At 31.2% G+C, this 16,643-nt stretch overlaps 1 protein-coding gene across 7 annotated transcripts in view; it reads left to right on the top strand.

Annotated features, from left to right (window-relative positions):
* LOC143042320 (uncharacterized) overlaps positions 1 to 16,643 on the top strand; it is a 98,481-nt gene that overhangs the window by 14,945 nt on the left and 66,893 nt on the right. The window lies entirely within an intron of this gene.

Below are 16,643 nucleotides of genomic sequence, written 5' to 3'. Positions count from 1 at the left end.
AGCCTTAAATTAAAGGTGTCACATAAATCGTAAGTTTTGAAAAAATAATTTGAACATTTATGAGTTTTTATCCATCTTAAATTACCAATACACTTAAATTAAAGTATATTAATAGCAAACTCATGAATATGATAATTTGTGGCCCCTTTCCCGATTTATTTCACTGTCAGTATGTCATACATGTAATAGAACACTGCAGAGCTTTGTTTACAAGATATATACCCTAGTTCCCAACTGGTAGGATTTTAAACTTTTGGATTTGAAGGCGATCTTTTGTTAAATTTACTCTGATCACATCGGAGGAATGTCTATATATGTGTAGATAAATATTAATCCTAAAGATCTTTGATCGTATCTTTCAGTCGCAGTTTATTGATGTACCACACAGATTTTAATTAGGATAAGAAATGTTAACACTATATCGACAAAATTTATCCTGTTGGGGACATATGTCATCTGTTTAACAAGATGATTGTATCGCTCTAACTAGAGGCTACGATAAAAAAGACATCGTAAAATGTGTTGCTTGAATAGTAATGTTACATCTAAACTATCAATTTTACTTAGAATGGGTGTTAGTAACCTTATAAGGTCATAACTGTCAGGTCAACACCCTAATGAATGAAAGTCATTCATAAAAATCTGTTTTTTCTACTATTATTTACTAAATCTTTTGAATATCAAATGATGGGCAAACAAAACCCTCATAATCATTGTTGGAAGCTGCATGTACATTTACCTAAAGTTGCTCAAATCCACTACATTTGTAAGGGACTCTGTTGGTTAATTTCCTCATTTGCAATCATAGATATAAGAAGATGTCGGTATGAGTGCCAATGAGTCAACTCTCCATCCAAGTCACAATTAGTAAAAGTAAACCTTTATAGGTCAAAGTACAGTCTTCAACATGGAGCCTGGATTCACACGAACAGAAAACTATAAAAGGGCCCCAAAAATGACAAGTTTAAAACCATTCAAATAGGAAAACCAACAGTCTATAATCTATATAAAAACGAGGAATGAGGAAACACTTTTGAACCACATCAACAAACGAAAACTACTGAACATCAGATAGATTCCTTATATCCTTATTTTATAAGGATTTATTTATTTATACATAAGAACACACCACAGGGTTACCAGTGTAGTGGACATTTGTATACAGTGATATAAATTAGGTTGATAAGAAGGCTAATTATAATTATAGAGAAGCTTTGAATAATTTAGTCTAAAGACTCTAAATGGTGATATATGAAAGCACAATTGAATCGATATAAACTGCAGTTTTTGATGTTCAGATATTTTGGCCTCAAGCTTCACTGAAGAGATATTTATTGTCGAAATGCACATATATGGTCTAATAAAATTGGTACTGTTAATGTTATTGCATACATTTCTTTTACAAGATATACATCAGGGGTACTTGAACCAAAGTTTACGAGATAATGTCACTATACCATGTATACTGATGAAGTCATCAATGCTTAAATAAAGATCTGTTGTCACTATCAAAGTATTCTTGTACAAATACGCTTTATTGGTCAAATTTTCTAACAGAGTTTTTCATAGTGACAACAATCAAAGAAATTTTGATTCGAAAAATTTGAATGATTTGGATAGATTAGAATCTCATCCTATTTTTCTTGAAACTGAAATTGACTTGGACTGGAATTATTGGATGACATGGATGGATATATCCAATCACAGTGCAGTATTTTCTTTGGGCAAGTTTTTGATGAAACACTTTGATAGTGACATAATAACCGATGAGTTGGACCAAGTTTACCTGGTCAGCATGGTCAAAGTTTTCTTTGACCAAGTTAATGATTATACATCCAGGCTTTAGGGGTAGCAAAACTTTATTGACATAGGATCTTTAAACACCTCACTAAACTCTTTTTTGTGGTCAGTTTCTGCTTCCTCCTCTTGTAAAAGTTGATGACTTGGACCATAGATGTATTACATCTATGCTTGGACTAAGTTTACCTGGTCAGCATGGTCAAAGAAAACTTTGAGCAAGTTATCTCTGATATGACATTTGGGCTTAAGGGGTAAAAAAATTGAATGACACTGTTGACACAGGATAGTTTAACACCTCACTATATATATATATATATAAAAAGTTTTTTTTGTGGTCAATATATATTCTTCCTCCTCTGATAATAATGGATGACTTGGACCAAGTTTACCTGGTCAGCATGGTCAAAGAAAATATTGACAAGGTTAACTTTGATATGACATCCAGGCTTTAGGGATAGAAAAACTTTTATTGTGGTCAGTCTTCTTCCACTTCTGGTAAAAAAAAAAAATGTGAACGAGAATAATAATTGTTAATCATTGTAAATATTTCTCGTTTTATGTGAAGTTTTGACATATATTGTTATGTGTGTCATAAAATCATGACTATACGGAGAGTGAATCATATAACACAATAGTAGATTTAGTGCTAAAAAATAGTTTTATGTAAGCGATATTTATTGTGCAGACAAAAAAAGTGATAAATATCAAGCTTTTGGAATTTTACTGTTAACTGTTAGCAGATAATATTAAAGTGTTGCATGCAGTCTTGTTTTTGCTGTAAGATAAACAGCTTAAACAAACTGCAATGCATGTAGTAGTCCCAGAAGAATAGATGGAGTTTACAGAATATAATGTGATGGGCCAAAAAAATTAAGAGAAGAGAAAAATTAGCCAAAAAATAAAGAATAAGGAATAATTGGGTGCTTAATAAGTATCGAATATAGAGAATGATGGGCAAATATATAAAGAATTGAGAAAAATTATCTAAATATTGTAATACCATAATGAAGTCTCCAACCGCAAATAAATGTAAATCAAGACCATTGATCGACAAGAGAATTAGAAAATTCCTTTGGAACAAGTAAACATGGAGGTCACACGTACCTCATTGAAGTGCTAATGTTTGAGTAGGATAGATTGTGCAGCAATTTGAAAGACAGATATATCTTTTAAATAAGTGATGATTCAAAATATGCGTATTATACAATCTGTTTCAGACAAAATCGATGCATTTCTTTAAAATTGCATGTAGATTTGACAGTCGTTACATAACACATAATTCTCTCATAGATAGATAATGAAATAGCATTGAAAATTATCAATAAAGTGTATTTATGAGTAGTGCACTGGAGGTATTTAGGAAACTGTCAAGGACATTTGTTTAAATATTAAATTTGAACAGGAAAATCCAAGTGATTAATAAATATCTCGAACTTTATTGATAGTAAATATATTTATATAGGTTATGCAATGTTTGTTCTTTTTGAAGAGGTATGTTTTTGAATTCATAATATACTGAGTGTATGTAAAAATGCAACATGTCAGTTTGTTCTTTTGAAGAGGTTTGTTTTTGAATTCATAATATACTGAGAGTATGTAAAAATGCAACATGTCAGTTCTTTGTCATTAGGGTTACTGAGATCACTTTTTGAATTTTTTCATGGACAGTTATCTTGAACATTTAAGGGTTTGAACCCATATTTTATTTTAGAAATTTTTAAGAAACTAAGGTTACAATGCCCTCAGGCAGAATTGACCTAATATGGATTTGGCGATTATTTAAGGTCCCTTTTGGTCAAGTAGTCCTTTTCAATATTTTCAAGTACTTATAATACATACTTTTAAATTTTTGAATTTGAACTTTAATCCCAATGAAGGTCACTCACTAGACACTCAAAAGAATTTGGAGGCACCATATTTATAAAGCGTCATAAAATTTCATTTAACATGAAGAAATACAGCACATCAGTTATTATTGTCAAATCTATAATTGGTTAATTAAATTGGACTAAATTTTATCAAGTTTTTAACTTCTAAAAAATAGATGTTTTTAAATTTGTTTTTTATAAGTTTCTCATTTTATATCTCTTTTTTTGTTCATACACAATAAAACTCATGCAGTCTTTCAAATTAGGATGTGAGAAAGATCTTATGATCAAATTTTATGTAAATATGAAAGGAATATTTTTAGCGCTGTTTATGTTAGGGTTTAAAACTATGTATCTTAACAATTGTTCAAATATAAGATGTGGCATGATTGCCAATCAGACAATTTTCCACCTGATACCAAAGGTTTAGGATGTAAACAACATAGTTAATTAACTGTACAGACTTCGACAATGATCAAAACTTGTACCATATTCATGTAGTATAAGTTATAAAAAGCCTGACTTAAATGTTCAGATATTCAGAAGAGAAAACCAACTGCCTGATTTAAGCTACCAGTAATAACAAACAGGAAAACATAATTATGGCTGTCAGCAACCAATGTTAAGGATTTTTTTTTGGTAATCATTTAGACATTTTTAATGGCAAATTAAGGCTCAGGTTATAAATTACATATAGAACAGGAAGATTGGTAAATTATATGTATTAAGGCCAGTCAAAATACAAGATTGGCAAATTATAGGTAATTTATTTGTATATTTGTATATGTTGATTGCCCATTTACAGATTGTAAGATCAAGGTAAATAAATACCTGTATATGTCAATTTCGCACCTTTCATGATTTAATGACAAAATATACAACTTCTAATAGTGATAAAGTCTATTAGGAAAAATTTCTTTATTGAAAAAATCTTTATTATCTATCCTATGGACAGTTTTATAACTTTGTGTGGAATAAATGATTTCCTTTTATGAATAAAAAAAGTATGGCATGATGGTATCATGAGATCTGATGTCTTTAAAAGTTTAATAAATATGTTATTTTTATTTGTGGTATGAAATATATTTGATAGACTTCCTACCTTTTATCAGAGGTTTTATAAATATTTCATCTTTATTTGTGATATTTGATAGGACTTCGGCTAAGGTTTCTAGGATGGGATGATATAAAGATTAAAAGTAATAATTTCATCTTCTGAGTGAGAACTTAAGTAACCTCTATAAATAGCTAGGAAATGAAAATTATAATCTCTATATTAAACCAGAAAAAAATATAGAAGTTTTTGCTTATAAGAGCTAGCTAGTACATAATAAAAAATAAATTAAAATACTCAGCTATTCCCTGATGATGTAGAGAATTTGATCCATAAGTATAATTTTCTGCATCAAAAATCATGTTAATTATGCTGTTGTTAAAAGTTTATAATGATGTGTTTGATAATATTATAATTAGTATGTTAGTTTTGTGACAGTGAATAATAGTTATCAAAGGTACATTTTTGTACCAGGATTATAATTTGACATGCCAAATGCGCGTTTCGTCTACATAAGACTCATCAGTGGCGCTCAGATCAAAATAGTTATAAAACCAAACAAGTACAAAGTTGAAGAGCATTGATGACCCAAAATTCCAAAAAAGTTGTGCCAAATACGGCTAAGGTAATCTATTCCTGGGATAAGATAATCCATATTTTTTCGAAATATTCAAAGTTTTGTAACAGGAAATTTATAAAAATTACCATGTAATTGATATTCATGTCAACACCTAAGTGGTGACTATACTGTGCTCAGGTGATACACTTGGGGACAAAACGTCCACCAGCAGTGGCATCAACCCAGTGGTGTAAATAGTACCAGGTTTATAATTTAATACGCCAGACAGGCATAAAAATGAAGGCATAAAACAGTAAAATTTGTTATTTAGAAAATTAGTTGTTGAAGGTGGTCTTTTGACTGGCTCTATTTGATTGAATCTCAACTTTTAAGACTAAGGACAATTCTATGAACTTGACCTATTATAATGACACGTACTTGTGTTTATTGAAGACCATCTGTTGACCTGTAGATGTCATCTAGTTTTTTATGTGTCTGTGTCAAAGTCTGATCCCACTTAAACACCTGTGTCTTTTCCAATTCTTCTAACTTCTATTTCCTGTTAAGGAAAGCTCTGAGGTTGAACATACCAGTAGATGGCATTTGCTTGATGTTTTAATTTCCCCTATGATAGGCAGTTAAATACATGTTTAATGGAAGCAGTCTGAATATGAGTAAATTTGCAATATGAAGTCATTTTTCTAAAAGAGATCTTAATATGACATCTTGTCAACCAATTGTACTACAACTTTCAGTTCTGGGGCAGACTTAACAGCTTGTATATCTTTTTTTTTATTTAGTGATTAATTGATTAGTGTTAATTGATTGGTGTTTGATGCCAATTACCGGGCTATTGGCTATTTGGTGGTGGTCAGTTTTTATTGTCGAAAGAATCAGGAGAGCTTTAATGAGATAGTCATGACCTTCAGTAGGAAAACTGACCATTCTTGTCAATTAAGATTGGGGTCTAACACACATGCCACATGTAGTATTTGAACTCACAACCTCAGCTTTGACTGGTAATATAGTAGTTGGACTACTTAGGCCACTCAGCCACAAAGGCCCATTTCTATTTTGAGAAACACTACTTTGTGAAAAATCTTATTATGACGGGACAAGAGAAAATTCACTCAGGATATGTAAATGTTATTTACTTTGTCCATCTCTATGGTTAGTTAGTGTTGTAAACATAAAAACTTACTTAGGACACTAAGTTTACAGAGTTGGTGACCCAGAATAGCTGACCATTCGTTATTTTCCCACAGTTATACAGATGAAAGAAAAGAAGTAAAATAGGGTTTTAATTATCTGGTAGGTGTATACAAGGTATTACCTATAAAAGAAAAGAATTGAAATAGGTTTTTAATTATCTTCTAGGTATACTTTGATTTGGTGTCACTGACTAGAAACAAAACATTGTTAAATTGTTTTTATAAATCGTAAAATAAGAATGGACACATTCTCACACAAGGGAATGTAAACACTTTGACCAGGCTTTGATAACTCGTAACAGAAGATACCTTGATGTCAAATAAAATAAATTTTATTTATCTAAACAAATTTACCGATATAACGATAGACAGTGATATTTCTTTTCCGTGACAGTCACAATAGATCGAATAAGTAAGTTTATGCCTAGGTAAATACAAAAGACCCACTGTCGGGTAAAAAGACCTCCATACAAGAATGACAATTACGACATTCTTTGGACCACATGTTTAAACAATGATTTATGTGTTAAAAGTTTGTTATTAATTTTTTTGTTTTGATTTAGTTGAAATCTGTTTAAATTATGCAATTCTTTAATTTTTAGTCTTTCTTTTACATGTGTGCTAGTAAAATGTTTGTTTTGTGTTTAGTTGAAATCTTATAATTAACGTTTTTGTGCATTTGTTGTAAATTTTTAGTCTTCTAAGCAATCCTATGTTCAGTGTGAGCCAAGACCGTACTTTGACCTATAATGGTTTACTTTTACAAATTATGACTTGGATGAAGAGTCGTCTCATTGGCACATATACCACATCTTCTTATATCTAATTAGAAAATGGACAGATGGTCATAGAAACAGCACTATATATAGCAGCTTTCTTTCTCCCAAAAATATAAGGGAACTCTAGATCGATCTGTTTATATTATATTTTTAATCCCAATGCCTACGCTCGAGATAGTGATAATATTTGCGGTAAAATTCATTCAGGAAAATTTCATATCTAAAGTACAAATCAGATATCATTCCTATTTAATTCACATATAATGGAATACACAATTATAAGGAGTGAAAAATGTTGGTCTTTCATATTTAATACAGGGGCCTAGTATATAAAATAAATATTTGTTTAAATTTTCTTTTGAAATTTAAATCGTCCACCGATAGAATATGTAAATAATTGTAGATGTTATTCTTTAGAATATTAAATCTGTTATACAAATCGGAATAAATAGAGAGGGCACTGTATTACTTTTAAATAACAGATAATTTTCCACGATCCAGGTACTTCTGTGATTACTAACCTCCAGCTTGTTGTTTTTCTTGTTTATCTTGTCAAAAAACAACTTGTGTTCTTTTGTTGTGGGAAATTTATTCCCCTATCCTAAACTTCTCATTGAGATGTATACAAACTGAGAAGTAGGTTATATGTCAATGAAACAGCAACCCAAAGACAACAATAATCTAAGCATTATTTGGAGGTCCATACCCGTAGCCAGGGGGGTTCGGGCGGTTCGGACAAACCCCCCCTTTAAAACAAATAAGCACTGTTAAAATCAACGTTCTGTTCGAATTGTGACTGTTAAAGTCGAGTTTGTGAGTCCAAATAACCCCCCCTTGGAAATTCCTGGCTACGGGCCTGAGGACAATATCCATTTGGACAAATATTAATTTCTCTACAACAGCGTTCAAGATGAAAACTGTCTTATTAGTGTCTATAAAAGTTGAGAAATGATTTAACTAAATAAAAAAGAGGCGAAAGATTATACAAAGGGACATTTAAACTCATTAAAGATGTGGCATCAATACCAAATTCCTCAAATATACAAAAATCAAAATATCAAAATTTGACATTGAAACACCACAGACAAGGTTCACCTGGCTTGGAAAGACACATGTTTAAGCAGGGATTAAAGTTGGCATGGTAGCCCTCAGCTAAATTTGTGTAGCCAATTTATATAGCTCTATACAAGAAAAGCAGAACCTCAGTCCCTACACCAAATTTTAGGGGCTATTGGCAGGAAGGTCCCTGCTATTTTCAAACCCTGTCAAGAATAGGTTAATTTAAGAAATCAATCCCCTAGCTTCTATTATTATTACCTTGAATTCAATTCAAAACCTAATATCTATATACCCGGTATGTAGTAGTTCTGGTGTTGATAAGCTCATTTAAAACTGTTAATTTCAGATATAAAATTATTTTTTGTCATTATGCAGACATTTTTGCACATATATAGTAGTTTTAATTTACTTTTAAATTTCATTTTAGAAATGACGCGCAAATGACAATAGACCGATACATAGATTTTTATCACTTAAATTATACTTGAGACAGTTTTAAAAATGTATGTTTCAAGTTTCAACAGATGAGGTTTTAATATAGTTTTGATGGAGGCCCAATGAATTAATTTAAATCACTTCTTGGCTGTATGTGCAACGAAAAAATATCGAGGAAGGCTGAATTACTTGAATATTTTTTTCAGAAGACGTACGTAGTAAACCTTTCAAACGTGAAACAGTTTTAGATTTGTTTGTGAAATTACACTTTGACATAGTTTTAAAGAAGTATATTTCAAGTTCCTACAGATAAGGTTTCAAGAGTGTTTAAATGGAGTCTAAAAGACTTAATTTTAAATCTCTGCTACTGTGTTTATAGTGTAAATTTGTATTGGGGAAAGGCTAAATTAAACCATTTGAAAGTAAACCCTTTGGCTTATCTTTAAGATTTTGTTTTGTAAGTATTTTTGATAAAAATTAATCCTTTTTCAAAAGAAAGGTGTACTTAATTGAAATATTACCTACATAGTTAATATTTTTACCTACAGTACTGAAAATATAATGAATGACTATGATTTAATAATTTGAATTTTGAAATTTAAATTAAAGGAGGACTGTACAATTTTAGATTGTTATCTACGATTATAAATCTCAGACTTTCACTTGATCGATACAATTATCAATTATTAATAGACAATTATTAATAATTGGATCTAATCATTGAGATGAATAGATTAATGTGATCTTGTCCCATGATAGTATTCAAATTTCTAAAGCATTCACATCATAAATTGTATTTATTGTTCAGATCAGGATTAAAAATCTATCAAACAGTACCAGTTATTTCCGGTTCCGTGATCTTGTCACTTAAAGTTAATTAAAAAATCTATTACTTATCAATTGTGTCTGTTTGTTGGTTTGATCAGATAATGATTGTCATTGTAATATTCAAACTGAAATAAATTATGTGCACTAGAGTTATCTTCCATTGATAAAGATTGTAACTAGAATGGGAGATAACTCTGGTTGACTTAAAGAGCTGAATTTGGTGCCAAATAGTACAACAAATTTAGAAAAATGAATACCAGCATGGATTACAGTTTATTTGATAATCCACATGTAAATTATAGATTAAGTACAAATATCAAAATGAATGATATAAAACTATTTGGTAATAAAGTGTCATCATAAATCACCACAACTGAAACTGACGGAACTTAAACAATTAACTGTCATTGCATTTCTGCATGTGGCAAAATATTTCAGTGCAGTTTATATAAATGGAATCAGACATGTAAAAATAGGTTAAGCAATTGTAAGTTTTGTTTGAATTTGAAATACAAAAAATTGAAAGTAAAATATAGTCCATACTCAAGCATGACTTAAGGGACTATAATTGTAGACAACTAAAATCACGGGAGGATTAAACTGAGTTCCCAGTAATCACAGACCTTATAATCCTTGTTGATGATTGCCTACATATTTGTACCATACATGTTATTTTATAAATTTATATCTGTGTTCCCTTTGAATTATCTTTTCTTGGTAATGGTCTCAAGTTTTTGATTTCTTATTTTCACTTTGTATTTTAGTGTTGTATGAAGTAAAATCATAAAAAATACTGATATACGAGGAAAATTCAAAACAGAAAGTTCCTAATCAAATGGCAAAATCAAATGATAAAACACATCAAATAACTGGACAACAACTGTCTTATCATAGTAATTTCTGTGGGACAGATGATTTCACACAAGTCTCCAATGCTTGCTTATGTTAAATTCTAGGATCAGATAATCTCATTTACTTATAGGTATTACCAATGTTATTTAAACTGATCAGGCGGAGCTTAAGTTTTAACTTGCATAAGGACAGTCTAGTTTAAGATTTGTGTGATAAGGATGATTGCCGTTATAAATACTGAATTCTAATCACCTATCAGTGTCACCAAAAGCATATACAAAAAAACTGAGTGTATGATATGGGACGAATAACTGGACACTTTATTGATGAGTTTATCCCATATACATGTACGAACTCCTGTATATAGATGGACTATAGTTTTATATATACGCAAACTTTTTAAACCCCGCCCAGTCAAGTGAAATAAATCTTGTAATAGTTTTACTCAAAAAAAGGATTAATATTCCAGTGCTCAGCAATATACCCAACCCAACTCCTAAAACAAGGAAATTATATGAATTTGGAATAATTTTGAATTCTGGAAAATTGAAAAGAAATCCATGATGAAAACTAACCCGGTGAACTAAACAGGTTAATGTAAACAAATGTGAAATACCTGAATGTAAAGCACAAAAATGTCAGTATTCACCTCAGAAGCTAACAAAACCTTTAAATAGACTTATTAAGAAGGGATATAGTTACGATACTGTTGTCAGGTCATTAAAGATTGCATTTTTTGGCGTTAATATTGATTCACTTATAGGGTCTTTGCATCGGAACTAAACACATTTATTCTTAATAAACCAGTTGTTGGCATGACACGGGTTATGTTCTTCTCATATATGTTATGATGGTATGATACTAAACCCCTCACGGGGAGGATTGTGCCTGATATTCATATGATGAAGACATAATTTTTCAATCAGTTTAATTGAGGTCCGGAGCTGGCATGTCAGTTAACTGCTAGTAGTCTGATGTTATTTATGTATTATTGTCATTTTGTTTATTTTCTTTGGTTACATTATGTGACATCAGACTCGGACTTCTCTTGAACTGAATTTTAATGTGCATATTGTTATGCATTTACTTTTCTGCATTGGCTAGAGGTATAGGGGGAGGGTTGACATCTCACAAACATGTTTAACCCGCCGCATTTTTGCGCCTGTCCCAAGTCAGGAGCCTCTGGCCTTTGTTAGTCTTGTCTCATTTTAACTTTTAGTTTCTTGTGTACAATTTGGAGTTTAGTATGGTGTTCATTATCACTGAACCAGTATATATTTGTTTAGGGGTCAGCTGAAGGACGCCTCCGGGTGCGAGAATTTCTCGTTGCATTGAAGACCTGTTGGTGACCTTCTGCTGTTGTCTGCTCTATGGTCCGGTTGTTGTCTCTTTGGCACATTCCCCATTTCCATTCTCAATTTTAACCATGGGTAAGGGGGTTTAATAGTCGGTTCATAATGTTTTATTAAGGAAAGTAAATTTAACCTTAGCCTCGTGTATATGGCTAAAACCCTATTTAGTTTTCATCATTATTTTCTAAAAAAAGATTCAAAATTTCAAATTATTCTATATTTTCGATTATTCCTTGTTCTTAGTTCCTTTGCACTCAATTTTGGCTATGGTAAAAGATGATGGATTCATGGAATCTTTTATCATCTTCTAAATGGCTTCATGTCTCGCCATGAAGCCTCTGATTTCTAAAATAGGAAACTAATTCTTTCTTTTATTAATAATTAGATTTGTAAACACCATAAAAAATCTGCGAAATTGAATTAACTTACCAAAAATGATTTACCCCCGTGACTAGTGCAGACTTTTCCGTTGAAATTTAGACAATCAAGAAATATTGGTTTCAATAATTACAAGAATCTCTCTCACAGCCAAGAGTCTTAAGACATACAGACTTCTCGTAATCAGTTTATTGACGATGACTACCACACTGGATTATATATAATGGGGAATACTAACTCTCGAAGATCCCAAGGGTGGGGTTGTCTCTCAAGGGACAGACGGAAAGCACATCCAAAAGTTGACAGGTCAGTTATCAATTTTTCTGTGTTTTGGGAATTTGTTTTTTTTTCTTGTGGCAGTTATTGAATAGTTGAAAACATATAAATGTATAGATAGCAGTTAATTGGAAATTGATCTTGCTTGGAATTGGCTAAAGTGATGAAATAGAAATTTTTCAGGTTAATTATTTATTTCGATAAAGTCTAAAGAGAAATTTTAATATTTCAGTTTATTAGTCATGTTTGTTGTAACTGAAAAAAGTTAAGGAATTATGTCCTTAAAGAGTTACTGTAGAAGAAATGTTAGAAATATGATCAGTTCGGAATGTGTCAAATGTTCTTGTTATTGTTTTGATTTTTGGAGCGAAAAAAAAAACATGATATTTTGATAAAACAATATTTAACAACCAAAATGTCAGAAAATTGATAATTTTAAAAAACAGATTTTAAAATATTTTTTTGAAGTACATGTAAATGTAGTTGTGAAGATTTCCTGTGTTGGTATCTTTTAAAATACTTTTGTAGATTAGATAGTTGGTATATAGTAACCCTGAATTCAAAAGTTTATTGAGGAACATCTTTTCTATGGGCTTGTCTTTCATACTGACAAATTCAATATCAAAAATACAATTTTAACCAAAAAAATTCAATTATTTAACAGTGTTACGTAAAATTTAACAATAGTCACATTTAACAAATTTTTAAATCTGATCAAATGGTATTGTCTCATCAGGGGCAGATTCAACCACTTTTAAAAGGGGGTTCCCAACCTTGGAGAAAGAGGACCATATGACTCCCCATTCAAATGCATTGATCATTTAAAAAAAGCAATCCTGGTAATCCTCCCCATAAACCGGAGCCACTGCTCATGGAATATAAGGACACATTTGAGGTTGCAAGTTTGAAAATGCCATCTCTATTAACAAGGACTTTCTTGAGTTTTCATGCTAATGGTCAGGGATCTCTCATGGGTACTCTAGATCTGACTTTTAAAAACAAACATTTTTTTCTGTAAACAGAAGCATTTGATACTGAATTAATACAAAGTAATTCACGTTTGTCTGGAATCATCAGACGAATATTATCTTTTTTAAAATACAGATGTAATATTATATTAAACAAGAAAGCCTGTAGGTATTACATATATTATATGTCATTGAAGCTGGCAGTAAACAGTAAAATTATATCAAAAATAAAATTTCAACCATATGATAGCAATCAAATTCTCATTATTTCAATATATTTATGAATTCAGGTAACTGACTTGAAAGATTAAATATTGTTTATGCATAGCGCTAATTAGTGTCTTGCATAACTCTAAAGAGTTTTTCTTCTTCGCTAAATTTTTTCATAAAAATCTGTTGTTAAAGTGAATTACGGTAATTTTTAGAATCTTTTTATGGATTATAGCAGCTGTTTTAAGAAATTAAACAGACAAGAGAGTATATTAGATTCTTATGAAATACTATAGATTCAAGTACATATGCACTCCTTAACAATTTTGACTAAAAATTGAAATATCTTAGAGGCTTGGTTACAAGAAGTATAGGAGCTAGTATATTGATGAACGATCATTCGCCAGTCAAAATAACTCTAAACAAACCATTCACTGTCAGAGTGTCCATTTAAATGCCTGCACAAAGCAAGGATTTGTTCAATTGGCATTTGAAAATGATATTCTCTAAATAAATTCAAAGTTCAAACAAGACTTTTTTAAAGTCAGCCATGAATAAATTGTAGCATCAATTTCCAAAATTTCAAAAACATGAATCGAAAAAAGGACTTGATATCTTAACACATAATGGAATTTGATTCATAAATATGCATTGAATAAACATCTTTTTTATGGCCTTTAAATAATTACTTGCTTAGATCTTTACTTGTTATTTTTTTTATTCAAGTTCAAAAACTTTAACAAACTTTGAACATCCATTCAATTTTATAGAATCAGTAAACAATATTGAATTTCTTTAAAATCAATTTTCTAGCGTCCTTCGGTCAAGTAACTTGGACACAACCATCAAGCTATATTTGACAGTTTGCATCAAACTCTCTGTTAAATTAGATTGTCAGCGGTCACTTACATTTGTATTGGGATTAAGATCAATAGCTTGACCTCTGTCATCCTGAAGGTGCATCAACTGGCCATCTTATACCATTAGTTTAATTATAGCGATAACCTCCTACATAAGCATTAAATGACTTCCTATTTATATAGCTAGTTACTGTAATTTGGACAGATTTATTTTGGTGTTTACTGTGCTATTTACGTTTACAGACATATCTATACATATGATTATATAAAGATTTTGATTTCTATTTGGTATTAAGGTGGTACCCAACACCTTGGTACCCAACACCTTCACTAAAATTAATTTGGCTCTTTTAATTTTCATAAAATTTTGACAAAGTATTTTCTTTGACCCTTTGACAAAAATATAAATATTTCAAAAAATTTGAACCAACCATTTTACCAGAAAAATTACACTGACTATATCAAACTCCGAAACAGCGGTTACGTCCTCTTTACTACGCTACGTTTGACAAATTCTCATTTTGATAATTGAGAAGCTTAATATTCCCTTAACAATACATTGTGATTAAAAAGTTTAGCTGATTTTACAGAGTTATCTCCATGTAGTGTTAGGTACCACCTTTAATTAATAATTAAGATCCATTTTGTTACATCTAGCTAGTTATCTGTTTATTTGGCAAATTCGCGAAGGCAGTCAGCAGGGTTTAAGAATATCAGTTGTTCAACCTGCTAGTCAAATGCGTTTTGTTAAAATATACTTTTCACTTTTTTGGTCTTTTGGAAAATGTTGTTTGTGCTGTATTTCGACACCTCTACCAAGAAATTTGTTTTGCATGCACATATAAAAGTTGCTGTTTTTATTAAACACAATCATCAGGTTTGCATGAACGTTGTTTTCAATTTAGACTTGTTTATATGATTGTTAGATATACATATTATCTTAAGATCAAATCTCATTTTAAGATTGAAAGATATGAGATGAATAAATTCTAATTTAAATTTTAAGATTTTATGATTAAAGAGTAATCTTTTGAAAAAGCTGAATGACACTAGATAACAGTTTAATACATTTCAATTTTGAAGTTTTGTCTCTGTGTATATACAGTATGAAGCTAAGGAATTTACTTTAAGTGATAGATCTTGTGTGTGTTTTTAACTCTTGTATCAAAATTGTAGAAAAGACTTTAAAATTGAGCATATGAATAAATAGAGATGTGGTGTATAAATCAATGACAAAAACGGCAACTAACAGTCAATATAATGGGCTCCAGTATGATATCCCTCTAAAGTCACAAGGTTAAATTTTTAAATTTTCCTCAGAATACCAACTCACACTTTCATAGAAATACTCAGCAGACTGTCTGGGGAGGGGCCTCTGTGGCTGAGAGGTCTAAGTAGTTACTACTGTAATCTGTAACTATCTAGTCAACACTGAGGTTGTGAGTTCGAACCCATCTTCTTTACGGGTGCACTCGACTCCAATCTTTAATTGACTTGGATTCTCAGTTTTCCTAACGAAGGTCAGTGGTTTTTCTTGGCACTATGGCTTCCTCCACCAATAAAAACTGGCCGCCATGAAATAGTCTAAACAGCTCTGAACATGTATAACAGTCACAGGTCTTTTTAAATGGGATGTCCGGTCACATGGTCTTATGACTCATCCATAAACCCCCTAGGTTGCCAGTCAGATTTGACCATGTTGAAGTTTGCAATATGTCAAACAGTAAATCATATACTCATAGTTGGATCCAGGTGGGGAGCCCTAGGGGCCTGGGCCTCCCCCTTTCATGGGAAAAATTTGGTTGATTATATAGGGAATCACTGAAGCAAGACTGGAGTGAGCCCCCCCCCCCCCCCCCCCCCCCCTTAGGAAAAGTTCTGGATCCTACACTGATACCGAAGTTTGGAATAAATTTTACAGAGACTATCAATGGTCAGCCATCAACCATAAATTCCCAAAATGTAAAAGAAGATATAACAAAGACTTTTTAAGATGTTTTACATTGCCCTCCCACTAAACCCGCCTAAGAGGGAAGCATTTTGTTTATGTACCATTTAAAATCACATCAGAATTGGGCAAAGTGTATGCAGTATCTGAGTTTAGTACAAATGCCACATAAAATGCCAAAATTCAATTATTTTGAATTAAAACTG

The sequence above is a fragment of the Mytilus galloprovincialis genome, chromosome 8 (assembly GCF_965363235.1).
Source record: "Mytilus galloprovincialis chromosome 8, xbMytGall1.hap1.1, whole genome shotgun sequence".
Lineage (NCBI taxonomy): Eukaryota > Metazoa > Mollusca > Bivalvia > Mytilida > Mytilidae > Mytilus > Mytilus galloprovincialis.
Note: the sequence above shows the minus strand (reverse complement) of the source record. Positions and strands in the feature narration are given on the sequence as shown.